The 6,408-nt window shown below is 29.8% G+C and overlaps 1 long non-coding RNA gene across 1 annotated transcript; it reads left to right on the top strand.

The window, feature by feature from the left end:
* Positions 1–2,622: 2,622 nt before the first annotated feature.
* LOC127732163 (uncharacterized) lies at positions 2,623–4,277 on the top strand. Its single transcript, XR_007996097.1, has 3 exons — positions 2,623–3,350; positions 3,732–3,884; positions 4,205–4,277. It is a non-coding gene; the product is annotated as an uncharacterized LOC127732163 (long non-coding RNA).
* Positions 4,278–6,408: the final 2,131 nt, after the last annotated feature.

The raw sequence follows: 6,408 nt of genomic DNA, 5'->3' as shown, positions 1-6,408 counted from the left end.
GGATACCACAGAAACTAGAAGGTCTGCTTGAAATCTAAATTTTTTCTTCTACATTGACACAGATTGATGACTTCAAACTATAGAATATACGACAAACGGGATAATTTCAACTTTCCATTTCTCAGCAGAACATAAAATCTGCTCCATCGTACGGCGTTTTCTATTCTCAATTGATGCGTTACGTTCGTGCATGCTATACAAACTGCATTAGCAGAGGTATGCTCCTAACACAAAAACTAACTGCTCCAACAGAGTTATGAGACGGAACCCCTTAAATCGACACGACATACGTTTTACGGTTACCATCACGAGTTGATTGATCGATACGATATGTCTGTGTCACAACTCACTAGCACCACATTTTCGCAGTCATCTTTGGATTTCATAAAAGTCGTTATTTCTTTAAATTAACATCCTTGACTTTCAAATATTCGGCTTTGGGAGTTCCTGACGTAGGTAAATCAAGAAAACAATTCGAAAGCATGACATTTATAAAGTTTTGTTTTCAATTTTTACAAATTGTGTCCTATTATCTATTCTGTATTGAGACATTTTGTCTGAGTCGAAATTTGCATGGTGGATGGTGTATTCATAGCAGAAGATGTTTAATCGAGGGTATCATCAGCACAGAGGTCAGTACTTCCGTATTGACATGATTTCAACAAACCTTTATAAAATTGTCTGTTTATAAATTTTGAAATTATAAAAGAACTAAGGTGTCAACTCTGTCAGGCAAAGTTGACCTTATAAGGATACAGCTATTATTTTTAGGTCCTTTTTGGTCACATATCTCACAAAGGGGTCCTATATATCCTTGGCTTTTAAATGTTCGGCTTTTAGAGTTCCTGATGAAAGTTAATAAAAAAAGCGTTCGGACGTATTAAATTTACAAAGTGTTTTTTTTTTCTTTCTTTTTTTGCTCGGTCTCGCTCTTATGAAGTTAATGCAAATGCCTCAGTTTTTGTTAGTTACTTTTGTTTGTCTTATAAATCGATTTATGAGATTTGAACATCGATAAACTGCTGTACCCTATGTCTAGTATCTAGCGATAAAAGAGCGCCAAAATATATCTCTTGTGAGTTCAGAAACAGTAACAATGTAACTCTCAGTCAATTGTAGTGTTGAATTTTAGGATATACGCTACATTGCAGTCTTCGAAATAAGATGAAGCATGAGTGTTAATAGACCGCTTAGGTTTTTTTATTTCCGATTCACAGCAGCGCCGTCAAGGCCTTCACTAAGCCCATCATTTGAAAAATGAATCAATGTTGTCATGCTTTGCCTATTGGCTGGCATACTGGTTAGTATTTTAAAGTTGTGTTCACAGTTATGTAGTCACGCTAACGATATTTCAGCAGTTCGGTTAACACATTTTACAAAGAAGAACAAATATACAATGTATATAAACAAAAACATTTCAAATTTTAAGAGTCGGCACAATTTCTGAATGGAACATTTTGTGCTTTATTACGACATAACATATCTATCTGATTAATAATACTCATTTTATGGAAGCATCATCATGCGAAACATATGCATGTTTTTAAAAAAATGTTTCCGTGTGATATACACTACATCTATACAATAAGAACTCATTTTCAGAATCTTCAAGTTATGAATTATGTTTGCTATAACAAATTTTTTTTGGTTAAATTTCTTATGTGGTATTTCAATGAAGTAAAATTGGAATTTCAAAGTTTGTAATGCATCTTTTCTCTGTTTAAGCAATATTACAAAAGTATTTGCAGGTAAATTAATATTGATGCACATATGACCTTACCTCCTAATTATGTATATGATGACTACAACTATGACTATTATGATAACAGCAGCTCCAACACCACCACCTATAACAGGGCCCAGTGCACCGATTCGTTTAACAGTTCTTTTGGCTAAAAAGATAAATAAATCACATCCAGCAATACATTTATCACTAAAATATATCTGGAAGACTATTGGATTCGTGATTATAGTTAGTATATCTATCAACTATTGATTTACTATCTGCATGTATTAGGTGATTGATTTTCCATTATAGGATTAAACACATTTATCAAGAGGTTATTGATGTGTAAACTGGGGCGATTTACTCACAAAATGAATTAAAGTCAGAATTCTGTATCGCGCATGAATAGATCACAGTGAAGGTTACGAAAATAGTTTCGACAACATGGTCTATCGAAGTGTAAACCAAGGGAAAAAATGATAATGAACCAATCCAATTCAAGTATTTGTAGATATGCAAATCATATATCCCGCAATCCCAGCTAACACAAAATATTTTCATGATATTATTGACTGGTTGTATATATGTTTATAAGAAATATTTTCACAAAAATATTTTAAAGACATTTTGTTTACATCAGAAATTAGGTGTGAATGATATTTTACTAATAACATTTCATCCCAATGTTTGATTGCAAATATAAAAACATTTTTTGTAAATATTTTTTTATAATAAACAAATAAATATTTTTTGCTGATGTTTTTTAAACGTTTAAAAGACAGTTTTATAAATGAGAACAGTTTTATATCGAAGAAATATTTCTTTACAATATTAAAACAATATCTGATGGACATTTTTATAGTATAATTATAATATATATTTGTAAGATGTGTAAAAGAAATGTTTATAAAACATTTTTGATTAATATCTGCGTTAAGCATAGGTTTGATGTATAATAAAATATCTTTTTGATGTAACATCTAAATAATTTTCTTGTCCTAATTAAAAATATAAGCTGGTAATATCTAATGAATATTTAAATAACGTCTTAACAAAATATTTTTTCGATTTTATTTAGAAAATATTAGTTGAAGACCCTTTTATAAACATTCTAACATAATATGTCTTCTAGATATTTGTAAGATGTATGACAGAAATGTTTGTCAAATGTTTGTTAGTAATATTTGAGTGAAGCAAGTGTTAAATATTTTTTAGATATCACATTAACATGAATGACTCCTCATTTTTATAGAAGAGCTTTAATAATTTCAAAGAGGTTATATGAGATAATCTCCTTGATAATTTTAACCTTTGAGGAACATTTCAATCGTGTATTATTATAACTTTTTTCGTTCAACTTTAATTGATGCAACATAATAAACAAATATATACAGAGTGATATTTGATACAACCATTCTGTTAATCAAACACATTCTGATAAGGTTAACCAGATGTTGGACACATTTCAAAGATAGTTGCTATGGTAATTAAGATTATAGAAAATCTAAATGTAATGGGATGGTCATTTTTGAGGTTATTTCCGGTCGTCTATTTGTAACTTCCGAAAGCAGTGAAAACAAAGAAAACTAAAAGAGAAAATCACAGTTCAAAGAGAAAGAAACATGTAAGTTGTAATTTTAAAAAATCGTAATTGATATACGGACTCGACTGAATCTTGTTTTTTTGTCCTCGGCAAAACTTTGGCAAAACAAAATCTGTATTTGAATAGTTTGTAAGAGTAAATATCACAAAAAGTTGAAGACGCTACTTCTTTAAATTATATGTATGCAGTGTTATAATTAAACATTAGGATATCATGGAAAAGTGAAAAAGATATATTTTAAACAAAATGAAATGGCATGTATATGTGAAAAAAGGGGTAAAATGTGAAAAAAATATAATACGGAAAAAGTCTATACAAATTTGCAGACAGATTCGTGTATGAATTACTTGAAGTAGAGTTTCATTTTAATATACAATTTTACATTCTCATATAAATTTATAGATCTGGTATTTGAGAACTACAGAAGACAAATTAAAGCAGAGTGCAAAATGAATTTTAATAATCATTGAAAATATTCTGGCTTCAAAATGCATGGAAATGGAGATGGGACAAAATGCATTCTACCATTTGATAGCCCAGAATGAATTACTTTAAGTAAGTAACATAATAGCCATCCTTTATGCTACATCGGATTTGAAATTAGCAGATATATATGCATAAAATGTTTAATATTACTGTCAACATTGGTCAATGCTAAGTGTCACTTTGATTTAGATTTGACTTTGTATTCTCTATTTAGTTAGAACGTTTTTTGACATAGTTCTGTTTCCTGAATCTATATCATAATCAAAATAACGGCATACCTGTAATCTAATTATTATAATACAATTTTTTTCATAATGTTTGACTTGATATCGGCTTACAAGCTTAAATCTCAATTGAGTTTAAACATTTATGTATTATTTCTTCTTCAGAAGGCTAACAAGAAGAGAAGGCTCGCAGTAGAAGATACAGACTCTGAATAATTAATAAAATGTTAAAATGCTATTCAGGAAAATTCAATATTCATTGACAGTCGTCCTGTCATATGAATAAGCTATTCTATCAATGCTTTTGTGTTGGCAGTATACAATGTCATGCTTTGACTGCTCTTAATTGTTTGAAAGAGTTTGAAAAATATCAAACAAAAATTCAAATTTCAACAAGTCGGAGAAAAACAATCGCATTGCAAAACAAAATAAAAAAATAAACAGTCTACATTACACTACATATAATGATAGAACAAGAAACAGGTGCCCTGGAGGAGAGCTGATAAATGTTAGTCTAAATATGCATGATATATTTGCAAGCTGAGAGTTGGCCTGAAAATAAAACGTTTTTTGAATATTTATATAATGTTTTTTACAAACATTTAACCAAGATGTTTTAAGAATATTGGGAAGACATCCATAAAACATTGTTGAAATATTTAATTTACATTTTCAAGAGATATTTCTACCTAAACTTGCCTCTGGTATTTTAAAAACATTTGGTAGACATCCATAAAACATATTTTAGACATGAAAAGGATATTTTTGGATAACGTTTGATATATAGCTTGTCTGGATATTTTCAATTGACACTGAATGATATCAAAGTTATGTTATTTAAATATAAAATCAAAATATTTAAAAAAAATGTTCTTTAAACATTCAGAACAAATATCAGCTGAAAATATGCTATTCACATTAGTACAGCCATACATTTCACTTCAAAACAATATTTCTGAATGATATTTTTGTGACATTTTGCAATATATTTTAAAAATATCAATAAAATGTTTTTGTGCTACCTGGGATGGTGGTAAGTCGTGCACTTAAGGCCATTTTTTATCTTATTTTCTGTAGACTTAGCTTTGTTTTTTATTACTGTGTATTGTCAAGCTTGGTTACTCAATATTGTTTCTCAGTCATTGAAAGTACGATGTTGTTCCATACTGGAGCAGCTGACCCGGTTTGTTTACATTCAAATTCTAATGGCTTCAAAACCACGCGACACATTGAATCGTTATATCCAATCAAATTGCTCTACTGTCAATTAGGTGATTTTTTAGTACAAGACAATTATATTATTTGTTTGTATGATATAGCTTTGAAATAGTTTGCAATAAATTGGGGGTTTATTCAATAGGAAACCTCATTATTAGCCATGAAATTTGACATCAATGGAATTTTATATGATTATTTACTTATGGTCAGAATAACGATCTCTTTATATTGAACCACATTTTTTTTTTATGAAAAATATATGTATATTGTTTTTTATTAACCTACTCTATATTCCTGAACAAAAATATGGCATGATTATCGTTTGTTTCCCAAAGTTTTTTTTTCAATTTGGATGGTTTTTTTCGCGAGAAAATCGCGTAAGACGTAAGGTGCTTGTCATTTTGAAATTCTTAAAAATACGATTTGCTTGGCCTGTTTGGTCTGCCATTAAGATTGATGACGCTCAATGGAATGTAAACAAAGCAATGGAGGCCGGAAGAGGGGTTTTCTTAAGTTCTGAAATGATTTTAGGCATTCGTAAGTCAGGTTTGAAATGGCCATTAGAAAATCTGCATTTTTGTACAATACTTAAGAATAATAATGAAAACATATCTTTAGAAATATCATTTTATTCAGAAGTGTAGAAAAAATGTATTCTGCGCTAATTTTATACGCTGGTATTAGCGTAGTGACGTCAATGCGGTGTTTTCCCGTATGATAAGTACAATAACAAAATCCAAACGAACCAACGTTATGACCGATTATAGACTACGGTAGGATAAGAATTATACAAAATGATAAAACAATAAGTAACACGTCGCTTATGTGCGATGGAAAGATTTATCCTTTTTCCAAATATTTGTTTTTGGTCAGGCTAGTTGTTTTAGATACATGTAGTTCTAGTTGTGTTTTCAAAAGATATAGTATTATTTTAAACCAATACACTTATATTTAACATTACAAAATTTTCCCAAGCTGTTTAATCAAACGGTTATCCAGCACAGTTAACACACAACGCATTAAATGCAGAAAACTGTGCCGTTTTGGTTTACCTCAAAGTGAATAGGCATGAGTTCAAAATAGTTCTTTAACTGAATGTTTCAACATGATTCACGATTCTTTTCTAGGAATTTGGAATGTTTAAATGGAGT

Source organism: Mytilus californianus, unplaced genomic scaffold, assembly GCF_021869535.1.
Source record: "Mytilus californianus isolate M0D057914Y unplaced genomic scaffold, xbMytCali1.0.p SCAF_1, whole genome shotgun sequence".
Lineage (NCBI taxonomy): Eukaryota > Metazoa > Mollusca > Bivalvia > Mytilida > Mytilidae > Mytilus > Mytilus californianus.
Note: the sequence above shows the minus strand (reverse complement) of the source record. Positions and strands in the feature narration are given on the sequence as shown.